Genomic DNA, 14635 nt, shown 5'->3' with positions numbered 1-14635 from the left:
CTTTTGCTTCATTGTGATAGGAAAGTTTGCTTCCTTTTTTTTTTTTTAAGATTTATTTTTAAAAATTTATTCCCCACCCACGTCTGCTCTCTGTGTCCATTTGCTGTGTGCTCTTCTGTGTTGGCTTGCATTCTTGTCAGCAACCTCTGGCATATAATCAAGGTTCCCAGAGCTTCTAAAGCAAAGAGAAGTTGATTTAGTTACACCGGGGAATGGTGAGTCAGTATGTCATCAGGTCCTGGATGGGATTTACTGCCTATGTGCTAACTGGGTGTTGTGCAGGGATTGGAAATTCGCCAATAGTTTAGTTAATGGGCGAAGGTCCAGTGCTAGGAAGAGTGAAAATTGCTGACGTGGCTTTGTGGTTTGGGTAATTCACCTTTGAAGCCTTCAGCAGATTGGACCAAGTAGGGTCAACATTCTGCTACTGAGCCCTGGAACTGGTTCTTGGAGCAAGACATTATACCAAAGTTATTGGGTGTATTTGTGGAACTACTAACTCCAGAACCAGTATTTCACTGTGGACAAGAGGACATCAAAACTAGTAATCCTTATCACATGACCAGCTGGACAGAATATTCAATGTAATGGGATTTCCTGCAGATAAAGATTGGGATGATATGAAAAAGATGCTTGAACATTCAGCGTTAGTGACTGATTTCAGAAGAAGTACATGTACCAGCTGCAGCCTTTTCAGGGATATGGAGAAACAGAGCATTCCACTTGCTTCATAAGTTGCTTACATGAACCGAATAAGGTGAATTATCTCAGAACAGGCTAAGCAGGATCTCTGTTTCTTAGAAGACCCTCTTCCTACATCAGACTTTTTGCCAGACGTCAAATTCCTTACTCACAATGAGAATTTTTAACAGAAACACCTGAGGACAAAAGAGACAAACAGAGCCAGCAGCAGCAGGGCAGTAGCCGTAGTAATGCAGCTGGTCACCAGGGTATAAAGACAGCGGTCACAGGTAGGGCCCGTTGAAAAGAGTGAGCATTGTTCTCCTCCCACGACCTCAGGTGGACTCATCATGCGCTTGAACTGTCAGCATTCCAGTCCACATGCTGCCTCTCCCAGCCTGGACCAAGCACATCTCCCTGGAGAGCAGCCTGGGGTCTACAGCTGCCTCCCTGCAGTCTCCCTGGTACTCACAAAACACACGTCCACATAGGTCCTGAGCTGGTGGGAAGAATGCCATGCCCTGCGGCTAGTGCGAGTCCTGGCCATGCAGCTCGCTGCGGAACCTGGCACAGCCCTGGAATGCACTGCACAAGCACATGTTCAGAGTGTCCAGCAGACAAGCTCTACCACTTTTCACAGACTGGGGTTGTGCCTTCCAAGTTGTACATAATGTTGGGTTACACTTGAAAAAAGAAGTGCTAGCACAGTTCATGTTGTGGATATGCTGCTTGCATAGTTTACTTGACGTGGTTCCAACTGACTAATGCAGTTTTTAAAAGACTTACTTCGTTTATTTTTTTCTCCTCTCCTCGTTTGGGCTCATTGTCTGCTCTCTGTGTCAGTTCGTTGTGTGCTCTCTGTGCTCATCTTCTTTTTCGGAGGCACCAGAATAAGCTGGCACCTCATATGCTGGAGGGAGGCACCCAACCTCTTGAGTCACATGAGCTTCCGTGACCAATGCATTTTTTCCCAGTGAGTCTGTAGCAGTTGAAGCTGTGGAATGTGCTGAGCCAAGCAGTTGATGTCTATGGTGAGTTCTTTCAGTGTAACACCATTATCTGACCAATCGTTCACACACAAAAATGCTTAATGGGTACTTGACCATTCCAGTATACGTTAACTCAGCAAAATACCAAGTCTCAGCATGAGATTGTTTTGTTACACCTTTCTTTTTACTGTCTTATCAGTGGGTTGATTCATTTTCCATTTTTATCAGTGTTTTTTTGAACTAGACAATTGGTTGGATTATTTTGAAAGTACAAAAAACCACGAAAAACCACATAGTTTCTCCAAAAATGTCTCAAAACTCCCAAAGATTAATTTCCAATTTTGTGGTTAGTTTTTATTTTCAGTCTATGACTTGACTGGCATTAAAGCTGCTATTTGGTAGCAATTAAGTATGTTGTCATTGGTATAAGCCTGTTTGATTCAGCAAAGAAATGAAAATGATTGTCATGGACTGGTTCATTTTTCAGGTTGGTGCTGCTGATTTGTGAGCATGCTTGAGATGAAAGAGGCATGAAAAACCTCCTTAAAAAGGTGCAACATCCAATTCAGATATTTGGTCCTGATTCAAAAGTTGGTTGGGGTAGTGCTATTAAAATTTTGTTCAGTTAGTTTTCTTTTTAAAATTCCTTTCTCACATTGTTTGGGGTGCCCTGAGTTCAACAAAGGAGGTATAGGGAAGCCTTAGAATTTTTGAGGGAAAAAAAACCTGTAACATACAATGCAGTCTATCAAACTATTTTACATGAATGACACAAGTATTCTGAATTTTTTAAAGTTGAGTATTGTTAAAAAATAATGTGTTATGTAATAAATTTATTTTTTTATGAATCAATCAGGCAGAGTCATCATAAAAAGGAGAAATACAGGCCCACATTCCTAAGGTGGTCCTGTCCCGCCTCCCCTGAGGTATTGACCCATGCTTACCAGGAGCGTTAGCAACAGCACCTGTGCCTCCCTGCTGGGCCGGGAGGGTCTAGGGCATCCTGATCACCAGGCACTATTTGGATGGAGGGTCCAGTGGTTTGTGCTGAGCCTGACGGGCTCATGGTGGGATTCCAGCGCTGACTGATTGCATGTTGTATGTCTGTTGGTAAATAACTTGGAAAGAAGGCTAAGCTTCTCCCGGTTTCATTCCATCCGAAGTTGTCGCATCCCAACTTGTCCAGGGGTGTGGAGGGGAAGAGTGCGCGACACCAAGAAGCACTTCCTGGTGTCCCGCAGCTGGAGGCGCTCCAGGCTCCAAAGGCCTGAAGCTGCGCTGCTGAAGCCGCTGCTGCCACCTCCTGCAGGTCCCCCCTCCGCCCCAGGGGAAGCATCTGCCCTCCTGTCACCGACCTAGGGCTGCCTGTGGACCCCGAGACGAGACCCGTGTGCACACGGCGCAGCGCCTGGCCCGCGTGACACAGGGGCACTTGTGCCTTCGAGCGCAGCTGCCACACCTGCCGCAGGGCTCCAGCTCCTTGTTCCCCGCGGAGCACACCGCGGGCAGGGGGTCCTTCAGGCGCGCAGGGATGTTGTTTTCCCCTCCAGGGAGGGTAGTGCCGCCGCGCGACACTGACGAGGCCGGGGGCGCTGCCTGGCACCCACACAGCCCCGAGGGCTGGATGCCCTGGCGTGGGGGCGGCGCAGGACATGATGCGCGGTGCGTTGCCTGGCGGGAGACACGCAGGGCTAAAGGCCGCGGGAGCGACCCACAGGCTGGCAGTAACCTCCGCCCCTGAGCGGTGCTGGAGGCCCGAAGCCTCCAACGCGACCCGCTGCCCCCTCCCTCTGACTCTCCCGGAGTGGCAGTGACCTGGGAGCCTGCGTCCAAAAGCCTCTCAAAGTTTGGGTCACTGCCAGCAAGTCGCTCAGGCACTGGAGCATGAGGCCTTCCATCCCTGGGGCAGGGGGCTTGGCCCACCCTAGGACCTTTTACATTTTAAGTGAAACCATTTGAACGTGTATTTTGCATTTGATTTCGCTGGTTCAAAGGGCTTCCCGCGGGAGGGAGTCCTCTCACCGCTGCTCGTGTTCCGACTCTACAGCGCTCTAGCCCACCAGGACCGCGTGTCCCGCGGCCGAGGCCGGGACCCCAGGGCGTAGGAGATCCCCTCGACGGAGCAGGAACCGGAGCAAAGAAAGCAGAAGGCGCAGGCAGGGCTGCAGGGGCGTCCCTCCCAGCGGGTGCGCTCGGGGCTGTCCTCCCGGGACAGGGGCAGCAGGCCTGGCTCGGCAGCCCCACAGGCGCTGCCTGCTGGTCTCTGAGCCCTCGGCGCGCAGGTCCGCAGCCCCCGCTGCCCCGCGTCCACGCAGCTTTCCCCGGGCAGCTGGGAGGAAGGGCCCCCTGTGTTGACCACTCAGATCCAGCTTCAAAAGGCTCCAAACTTCCCTGGCACACCTAGACCCGAAAGTGAGAGCTCTGGTTTTCAGAAGCTCTGTTCCTGCTGCTTTTGGACAGAATGAATAACCTGTCTTTCATATTTTCTTTGTATTTTTTTTCAATAGCTACTTCACCCAACATCTTTCCGTCTGCTCTGTACAATGAAAATACTAACTAAATGAGAATAGAAAAATAATTAAAATATTTAATTGTAAAAATTATGTCTGTCCCCAAATCTACTTATATTACATAAAATTTGCATTTCAGTAATAGCTATACAGTAAATGATTCCAAGCATTCTGGCAAGCTTCAGGATATGTGGCAGGGCCAGCATTCCTGGAAGAAGCTAACAGACTTCGCTTCGATCCCCGTTTGTGGCAGGTTCCTTATTGCCAGTCTGCGGTTGCCCTGACTCATCCTCAGCGTCACGCGTGGGGGAAACTCACTGGCTTGGAATAAGGGTAAGCAAGCCCCAGCCTCGATTCTGAGTTCATTAAAGCTTCTCAGGAGGGTCATCGATAGCCTATACTTTAATTTAAAGTCTGGGTGGAGAGGCCAGTCGGGCCGAAGCGGGAGGCGCCCCTCTGCTGGCTCCGCCTCCTCACCGCCCAGGCCTAGGGATTGCGGGCGGAGGCTGCGCAGGGCAGGCTGTCCCTGCTGTGCCCACGTGTTCCTTCTAGTTTATGTTTTTCCCCAGGACCTCCAGTGAGGATCCTGTCCATTGTGTCCTTTGGGAACACTTGCTCTAGAAGCCACAAGAAAATAGCTGGAGCTATTTGGGCACGCGGTGGTCAAGGGGAGTCTGACGAAGGGACTCCTGAGTCCTAGAGCCTTCAGGGTTATTGGCAGAGACAAATGAAAGAGAGACTAGAAAAATAATAGAGAAAATCAACAAAAACAAAAGTTGTTTTTTTAAATGATCAATAAAATCGACAATTATTAGGCAGGCTGAGAAAGAAAAGGAAAGACAGAACACAAATCACTAAAATCAGGAATGAAAATGGGGATATTACTACTGCTCTTAAAGAAAGAAAAAGGATATGAGGGAACTACATGAAACAGACAAATTCCTAGACGCATACAAATGATCTAATCTGAGCAAGAAGAAATAGAGAATATCAAGAGACCTATAACAAGTAAGGAGATCTAATCAGTAACCAAAAACCTCCCAATGAAGAAAGTCCAGGATCAGATGATTTCACTGCTGAATTCTAGCAACATTTAAAGTTGATTTAACATCAATTTTTCACAGACTCTTCTAAGAAATTGAAGAGGATGGATTATTTCCTAACTCCTTCTATCAGGCCAGCATTGCCCTGATATCAAAGTCAGAGAAAGACAGCAAAAGAATGAAAATTACAGACGAGTATCTCTTATGAATACAGATGAGAAGATCCTTTACAAAATACTGGCAAACCAAATCCAAGAGTACCTTAAAGAATTATACATCATGGCCAAGTGGGATTTATTCCAGGAACACAAGGATGGTTCAGCAAAGGAAATCAATCAATGTAATACACCACATTAATAGAATTAAAGCAAAAAATCACATGACTATCCTGAAATGGCATTTGACAAAGTCTGAATTCTTTAATGATAAAAACACTCAAAAAATATAAAGGAATAGAAGGGAACTTTTTCAGTTCCTCTGAGTGTGTGATAAAGAGCATTTATGAAAGCCCACACTTGGGCAGTTCCTCTGCAAATTATGCGTAGGAATTACCATGTGACTGGCCTATTCTACTCCCAGAATTGAAAGCAGAGACTCATATATTTGTACATTAACGTTCATCACAGCAGTATTTACAATAGTCAAAAGGTGTAAGCAATCCACAAATCCAACAACAGATGAATGGATAAACAAAATATAGTGAAGCCATACAACTGAATATTATTTAGCCATAAGATGTGAAGTCTGGTACGTGCTACGACATGGATGAACCCAAATACATCATGTTGAGTGAAATAAGTCAGATCCAAAAGGACGAATACTGTGTGATTCCTCTTATATGAAATAACTAGAGTAAGCAAATTCATGGAGACAGAAAGTAGAATAGTGGTTCCCAGGGGTGGCAGAGGTAGGATTGGGGAGTTATTGCTAAATGAGCATGGGTTTTAGTCTAGGATGATGGAAACAGTCTGGAAATAGTGATGAGAGTTACATAGTATAGTCAATGTACTTTATATCAAAGAATTGTCTACTTAAAAATACTACTACTAAATAATCCTTTGCTATGTATATTTTACCACCTTTGCTGTGTATATTTTACCACATTATAAGCAAATAAAATAAAATAAAAAAGGAAGGACTTGGGCCCAAGCAATACTATGGAGGCCTGGCCATTAGACTTGGGCCAGCACGAAAACCCCATCAAGGGCACAAGCAGGTCAGGGTGGCAGGTGAGGACCCCGTCACCAAATCAGGCCTCTTAACAGCTCTTTCTGAGATTCTTCTGAGAAGCACATGGGGCGTTTGGCCCTCCTAAAATTTCCTTAATTGAATTGATGTGAGGGATTTGGGACTCCTTCAGTAAGGCATGCTGTATGAAAGAGCCACAACAGATGTACAGTCATAGCTTGCTTTTTGTGCTTTGTTATATTGTGCTTCTCATGTACTGTGTTTCATACCTCTTTGGGGTTTGTGACAACCCTGCGTCAAGCAATCTGCCATCACCATTTTTCCATGAGCCCACTTCGTACCTCTCTGTCACATTTTGGTAATTCTCACAATATTTCAGTCATTTTCATTATAATTATATCTGTTATGGTGATCTGTGACCAGCAATCTTTGATTTTACTACCGTAATTGTTTTGGGGTGCCATGCCTCACGTTCATTTAAGATGGCAAAGTTAATCAATACAGGTTGTGTATGTTCTGACTGCCCCACGGACTGGCTGTTCACATCTCTCCCTCTTCTCTGACCTCCCTACTCTCTGAGACACAGCAGTATTGAAATTAGGACAATTGATAGCACTGCAATGTCCTCTAAGTGATCAAGTGCAAGGAAGAGTCATGCACGTGTCACTTCAAGTCAAAAGCTAAACATGATCAAGCATAGTGAGGAAGGCATGGGAAAAGCAGAGATAGCTTGAAATCAGGCCTCTCGTGCCTCAGTTAGCCAAGCTGTGAATACAAAGGAAAAGTTCTTGAAGGAAATTAAATGTTCAAATACAGTGAAACACACAAATGATAAGAAAGAGAAACTTATTTTTGCTGATATGGATAGTGGTCTGGATAGAAGCTCAAACCATTCACAACATTTCCTTAAGCCAAAGCCTCAGCAAGAGCAAGGCCCTAACTCTCTTCAATTCTGTGAAGGTTGAACAAGGTGAAGAAGCTGAGGAAAGAAAGTTGGAAACCAGCAGAGGTTGGTTCTTTTCATAGGGAAAGAAGTCATCTCCATAACATAAAAGTGCAAGGTGAAGCTGCAAGTGCTGCTGTAGAAGCTGTAGCAAGTTATCCAGAAGATCTAGCTACACTAAACAGCCTATATTGGAAGAAGATGCCCTCTAGGACTTTCCTAGCTAGAGAGAAGTAAAAAATTGGCTTCAAAGGGCAAACTGACTCTTTAATTAGGGGCTGAGGCAGCTAGTGACTTTTTTTTTTAAGATTTATTTATTTATTTCTCTCCCCTCCTCCCCCCCCCCCCATTTTGTTCTCTGTGTCTATTTGCTGTGTCTCCTTTGCTTCTGTTGTCAACGGCACGGCAATCTGTGTTTCTTTTTGTTGTGTCATTCTTGTGTCAGCTCTCCGTGTGTGCTGCACCATTCCTGGGCAGGTTGCACTTTGTTTTGCACTGGGTGGCTCTCCTTACAGGGTGCACTCCTTGCGAGTGGGGCTCCCCTATGCGGGGACACCCCTGTGTGGCAGGGCACTCCTTGCACGCATCAGCACTGTTCATGGGCCAGCTCCACTCGGGTCAGGAGGCCCAGGGGTTTGAACCAGGGATCTCGCTTGTAGTAGATGGGCACCCTAACCACTGGGCCAAGTCCACAGCCACTAGTGACTTTGAGTTGAAGCCAGTGCTCATTTACCATTCTGAAAATCCTAAGGCCCTGAAGAATTATGTTAAATCTGCCCTTCCTGTGCACTATAAACAGATCAATATAGTCTGGATGACAGCACACATATTTACAACATGATATACTGAATATTTGAAACCCATTGTTTAGACCTACTGCTTAGAAAAAAAAAGATTCTTTTCAAAATATTACTGGTCATGATAATGCATCTGGTCACCCAAAAGCTCTGGTGGGGATTAATGTTGTTTTCAAACTAATATAACATCCATTCTGCAGGGAGTAATTTCGAATTTCAAGTCTTGTTGCTAAGAAACACATGCTGTAATGTATAACTGCCGTAGATAGTGATTCCTCTGATGGATCTGGGTAAGTCAAGTGAAAACCTTCTGGAAAGGATACACCATTTTAGATGTCAATACGAACATTTGTGATTCATGGGAGGACTTCAAAATATCAACATGAATTGGAATTTGGAAGAAGTTGATTCCAAGCCTCCTGAATGGCTTTGAAGAGCTCATGACTTCAGTAGAGGACGTAAATACAGATGTGGTGGAAATAGTAGAAGAACTAGAATTAGAAGTGGAGCATGAAGATATGACTGAATTGCTGCATTAATGGTTAGACTAATGTGTCAACTTGGCCAGGAATGGTGCCCTATTGTATAGTCAAGCAAGCACCGGGATAATTGTTATAAAGGGCATTTCATGGACTTTAATCTTGAATGAATTGCCTACATCTATGACGGATTACTTCTACAATCAACTAAGGAGATTTCTTCAGCAATGTGTGATGTCTCATTTAATCAGTTGAAGGCCTTAAAAGGAGAAATATTTTCAGTATTTCAGTAGTGAATTCCCTTCTCTTCCTCAGGCAGCCAGCGTCTCTTGGGCAACTCATCAATGACCTTCACTGGACTCTCTGGCTTGAAGCCTGCACTACAGAATTTGGACTAGTGCATCTCCATAGTTGCATGAGACAATTTTATAAAAACTTACACTACTTACAGATATCTCCTGTCAGTTCTGTTTCCCTAGAGAACACCAATGAATACAGCTTGGGATTAAAACTCGAATTTCTAAATTGATTCTGGGATTTTTCCAAGACAGTTTACAGAACCAGAGCCTCTTGTATGAGGGGAAGGCTGAGTCCCCTTGGGGAAGAATCCTGAGACATTGTCAATAATTTTTATTGTTAATTTCCCTTACACCTTTCCCCAAAAAGGCTTGTGGTCTTTTACCAGGGTAACCATTCATTGGGGGGAAAATGATCAGAAAATTTGGGGATTATTATACATTGTCTCAAAAGTGACAGTAATTCCAGGATACTCAAATGCCCCTGTGGTCCACCAGTCAGTTTAGGGATATATGGAGGTCAGGTGATTGATGGAGTTTTAATCCAGGTCCATTTCACAGTTTGGTCCAGTGGGTCCCTGGACCAATTCTGCCATTATTTCCCTAGTTCCAGAGTGCATAATTGGAATAAACATACTCAGTAACTGGCAGAATCCCCACATTAAATCCCTGACTTGTGGAGTGAGGACAATTATAGCAGGAAAGGCCAAGTGGAAGCCACTAGATTGGGCCTTATCTAGAAAAATAGTAAACCAAAAGGAATACTGGATTCCTGGAGGGATTGCAAAGATCAGGCCACCATTGAGGATTTGAAGGTTGCAGGGGTGGTGATTTCCACCACATCCCCACTCAGCTCTCCTATATGGCCCATGCAGAAAACAGATGGATCTTGGAGGATGACAGTGGATCTTGAGGATGACAGTAAATTTAACTAGGTTTAACTCCAATTATACTGCTGTTCCAGATGTGGTATCAGTGCTTGAGCAAATTAACACATCACCTATTACCTGGTATGCAGCTATTGATCTAGAAAATGCTTTTTTCTCAATTGCCTTTAGTAAGGAACACCAGAAACAATTTGCTTTCAGCTGGCAAGGCTGCCAATATACCTTCACTATCTTGCTTCAGGGGTATATCAACTCTCCAGTGTTGTGCAAAAACCAGTCTGCAAGAAACTTGATTATCTCTCCTTCCCACAAGACATCATACTGTTTTATTATATTGATGGTATTGTGTTGATTGGACCTAGTGAGCAAGAAGTAGCAACTCTTCTAGACTTCTTGGTAATGCACTTGTGTTTCAGAGGATGTACGATAAATCCAACAAAAATATAGGGTCCTTCCACCTCAGTGAAATTTCTAGCTGTCCAGTGGTGTGGGGCATGTTGAGATATCCTTTTTAAATTGAATGATAAGCTGTTGCATCTGGCCCCTTTTATGACCTAAAAAGTGTCTCTTTGGATTATGGAGATGACACATTTCTCATCTGGTGTGCTACTCTGGCCCATTTACTGAGTAACAAGAAAAACAGCTATTTTTGAGTGGTGGGTGGAATAGGAGGCAGTTCTGTGACAGGTCCAGGCTGCTGTGAAAGCTGCATTGCCACTTGGGCCCTATCATCTAGCATGTCTAAAAGTGCTGGAAATGTCAGCGGCAATCAGGGATGCCATCTGGAGCCTTTGGCAGGACCCTATAGTAGAATTACAACATAGACCCTTATGGAACAAAGCCCTGCCATCCTCTGCAGATAACTACTCCCTTTTTGAGAAACAGCTTTTGGCCTGTACTGCACCTTAATAGAGCCTGAATGCTTAACCATGTGCCATCAAGTTATCATGAGACCTGAGTTTCCTATCATGAGTTGGGTATTGACTGACCCACCAAACTACAAAGTTGGGCATGAGCAGCAGCACTGCATCATAAATTGGAAGTGGTATATACAAGATAGGGCTTGAGCAGGTCCTGAAGGTGCAAGTAAGTTACATGAGGAATTGGCCCAAATGTTCATGACCACCACTCCTGCCACATTTTTCTCTCTTTTCCACCCCACAGCTATGGACTATTGCAGGGTTCCTTACAATCATTTGACAGAGGAATGAAAACTCATGCCTGGTTACTGCTGGTTCTGCACAATATGTGGACACCTGCAGCCTTGCAGTCACTTTCTGGGATGTGCCTGAAGGATAGTGGTGAGGGGAAATCCTCCCTGTAGGCAGAATTTCTAGCAGTCCACCTGTCTGTTCATTTTGCTTAGAAAGAGAAATGGCCAGAAGAGACTTTGTGTACTGATTCATGGGCTATTGTCAATGGTTTGCCTGGATGGTCAGGGACATGGAAGGAACATGGTTGGGAAAATTTTACAGAGTTCTGGGGAAGACATATGTGGATAAACCTTTCTGAGTAGACAAAAACAAGAAAATCTTTGTGTCCCACGTGAATGGTCACCATAGGAAGTTTTTTTTAGGAGGTGCTAGGATTGAACCTGAGACCCAATTAATGCAAAGCCAGTGCTCAACTACTGAGCTATGCACACTCCCTAAAGGAAGATTTTAATAATCGAGTGGATGAGATGACCTCTTCTGTGAAAGCATTCAGTCTCTTCCTCAGCCACTCTTGTCATTGCACAAAGGGCTCATGAACAAATTGGCCATGGAAGGAGGGATGGGGCTTATGCATGGGCTCAGCAACATGGACTTCCCCTCACCAAGGCTGACATGGCTGCAGACACTGCTGATTGCCCAATCTGCCAGCAGCAGGGACCCACAATCAGAGCCCCATATGGCTCCCTTTCCTGAGGTGACCAGCCTACTACCTGGTGGTATGTGGATTACATAGGACCTCTTCCATTATGGAAGGGACAGTGATTTGTTGTAACTGGAATAGACACATACTCTGGATATGGGTTTGCTTTCCCTGCATGTGATGGTTTTTTCCAAAACTACCAACAATGGGCTTAGCAAATGTCTTATCCATCACCATGGAATTTCACACAGCAATGCTTCTGGTTAAGGAATCCATTTCACAGCAAATGGCATGTGGGAATGGGCATGTCCTCATGGGATTCACTGGTCATATCCTCTTTCCCATCATTCTGAAGCAATGACCTTTTGAAAACTCAATTATGGTGCCAACTAGATGGCAATACCTTGCTGGGCTGAAGCAATGTTCTGCAGGAGGCTGTGTATGCTCTAAATCAGCATCCGCTCTCTGGTGCTGTTTCTCCCATAGCCAGGATTTGTGGGGCCAGGAATCAAGGGTTGGAAATGGGAGGGCACCACCCATTATTATCCCTAGTGATCCGCTAGGAAAAATTTGCTTTCTGTCCCTGCCAACTTAGGCTCTGCTGGTCTACAAGACTTAGTTCTGAGAGGAGGTGTGCATTCACCAAGAGACACAACAATTCCATTGAACTGGGATAATCGTAAAGAGGGGCATTTCATGGACTTTAATCATCGTGAGTTGGTTGCATTTCTGGCTAATGAATGACAATCAACTGAGGAGATTGCCTTCGGCAATGAGTGATGTCTCATCAATCAATTGAAGGTCTTAAAAGGAGAAGGGATGACTTCAGCAATCAGAAGAGAATTCCCATCTCTACTTCAGCCAGCTTCTCCTGGGCCCTTCATTGAAAAAAAAAAAAAAGAAGTTGTTTCACATTACAGACCTCCCCTTCCACCCCCAAAGCCTAATATGTGCTTACCAAGTCAAAAAAACACAGTTGATTTACAAGCTGGAGGTTTGAGCTTGAGTATTAAGACATTTATGGAAATGTAGACAGGGGCAGTGTCCTCTTTGGCACAGGGCCCACTAAGCACAGCAGAAGAGACTAAAAATTCAACAGTAGGGGAAAGGCTGGATGCTTAGGGTTTGTGAGTGCAGGCACCCCGCTTCTGGCTCAGGAATTCGGGGAGCAGGATAAACAAAACCTACATGGAAAAGAATCAGGGGATAAAACCAGCAGATGCTTTCTGGGTGGAGGCAGAAAAGGAGGCAGGGCCAGGCCAGCAGCATTTCACTTCAGTAACCTAACTGGACAGCACAGTTTTTGCAGCTTAGAGCTCGCTCACCTGCCCCCAATCCAGCTACTCATTCTGCTCCCTTACAGGTATGGGGCCACTCTCTGGTGGGGGCATTTGGGGGCTCTGCAGCCTGGGGCCCTGCCTCTTCTGTGTGTCCTCCCTTGGAGGCAAAACTAGCCTGTGCCCCTTGCCCTGGGGCAGCAACAGCCATCCCCTCCTGGGCAGAGCCTTTGAGGCTGCAGACACCCATCTCCCCCAGCTCCCACTCTTCCTCTGTGGGGAGGAGGCAGAGCAATCACCCTTCCCTCATTCTGATTTCTCTTGAAGGACAGGCCATTCAATTTGAAAGTCTTCTTGAAAGAATTTCTTCTTTTCCTTGGGGGTCTCCTTGGGGGGAGCCTGCCCCTTGGCCTCAGTGCCCTGGCTGGGGAGTGCTGGCTTGATGGCATCGTAGGTGGCCCCGGCTGCCTCATATGTTCCGTTCACAGGGGACGACCCCCCTTCACACTTGGAGCATAAGTCTCCAGTGCTTCTAATGTGGCCGTTCTCTTGTCTGCTGGCCTTGGTGGGGGAAGTGCCTGCTGCTTCCTCGGCCTTCACCTCACCCTGGGGGACCTTGGAGCTCTAGCTGCCCATGCTGGGAGTCTTCTGGGGGGTCCCTGGAGCCACCCCAGGCTAGAGCCTCAGGGGAGAGTTTGGTGGGATTGCAGGGTGGACAGAAGCAAGGGGCTTGCATCTGAAGGAGAAGGCTGCCGGGGGGAATGCAGCTACACCCCGGCTCAGCGCCCACTCACTGGCAGCACCCACCACCACTCTGCTTTGTGCCGGAACCTGTTTGTTTTCTAATTTAGCCATTCTAACAAGTATGTGCAGGGGCATCTCATGTGGTTTTCATCTGCATGTCCCTAATGACAAATGATGCTGAGATTGTTTTTATGTGCTTATTTGGCACCTGTGTATCTTCTTTTGTAAGACATCTGTTCAGGCTTAAACTCATTTTAAATATGGGATTGTTTTCTTACTGTTCAGTTTTAAGAGTTCTTTACATATTTGGGGGAGAAATCCTTTATCAGAAATGTAATTTGAAATATTTTATCTCTGTGGCTTGAGCCAATGATAAAATATAAGCTCTCAAGTGAAAATTAGAAGTTTGGAAAACTTGTATCCATCACCCTAAGCTTGACAGCTTTCCAATACTTACACATTTTCTGGTGGGATCTGTTAATTTTAACAAGTATCACCTTTTGGAAATATGTAATGAAGTGTGTCCATACTGGAAAATCTACATAACTCAGTGGGCCAATGGGCTACTTTAAAAATCTTCATTCAGTAGTACAAGAACCTTTCAATGTGCAAAGACAGACCCAAGGATTTTATGTCACAAGATGAAATTTTCAACAATAAGATTTCAGACTGCAACTCACCTTTAGAAACTACCACTTGTGTGCTTTTTAGTATAGTATTCCCCCCAATCCCCCCTGAAAAGGCTATTCAAAATACTCCTCTCTTTTCCAACAACATTTATATGTGAGGTAGAATTTTTGGTTCAAACCCAAATAACAGATTGAATATGATTTGTACTTCCAGGGATACTCTATTGAGACAGCTAAGCAAGATTTGCAAAAATGTTAAAGATCCACTCTTATTACATTGCTTTCTTTTGGAATTAGTTATCACCGTGTAATGAGTTT

General features: G+C 45.2%; 2 pseudogenes; one reads left to right on the top strand and one right to left on the bottom strand.

Annotated features, from left to right (window-relative positions):
• Positions 1–378: 378 nt before the first annotated feature.
• Positions 379–1179, top strand: LOC101428210 (cyclin-dependent kinase 8 pseudogene; annotated as a pseudogene).
• Positions 1180–1208: 29 nt separating this feature from the next.
• Positions 1209–13580, bottom strand: LOC101427479 (MARCKS-related protein-like; annotated as a pseudogene).
• Between the last annotated feature and the right edge of the window lie 1055 nt (positions 13581–14635).

This window comes from Dasypus novemcinctus, chromosome 22 (genome assembly GCF_030445035.2).
Source record: "Dasypus novemcinctus isolate mDasNov1 chromosome 22, mDasNov1.1.hap2, whole genome shotgun sequence".
NCBI classification, from domain to species: Eukaryota; Metazoa; Chordata; class Mammalia; order Cingulata; family Dasypodidae; genus Dasypus; species Dasypus novemcinctus.
This window is presented reverse-complemented; position numbering and strand designations above follow the sequence as displayed.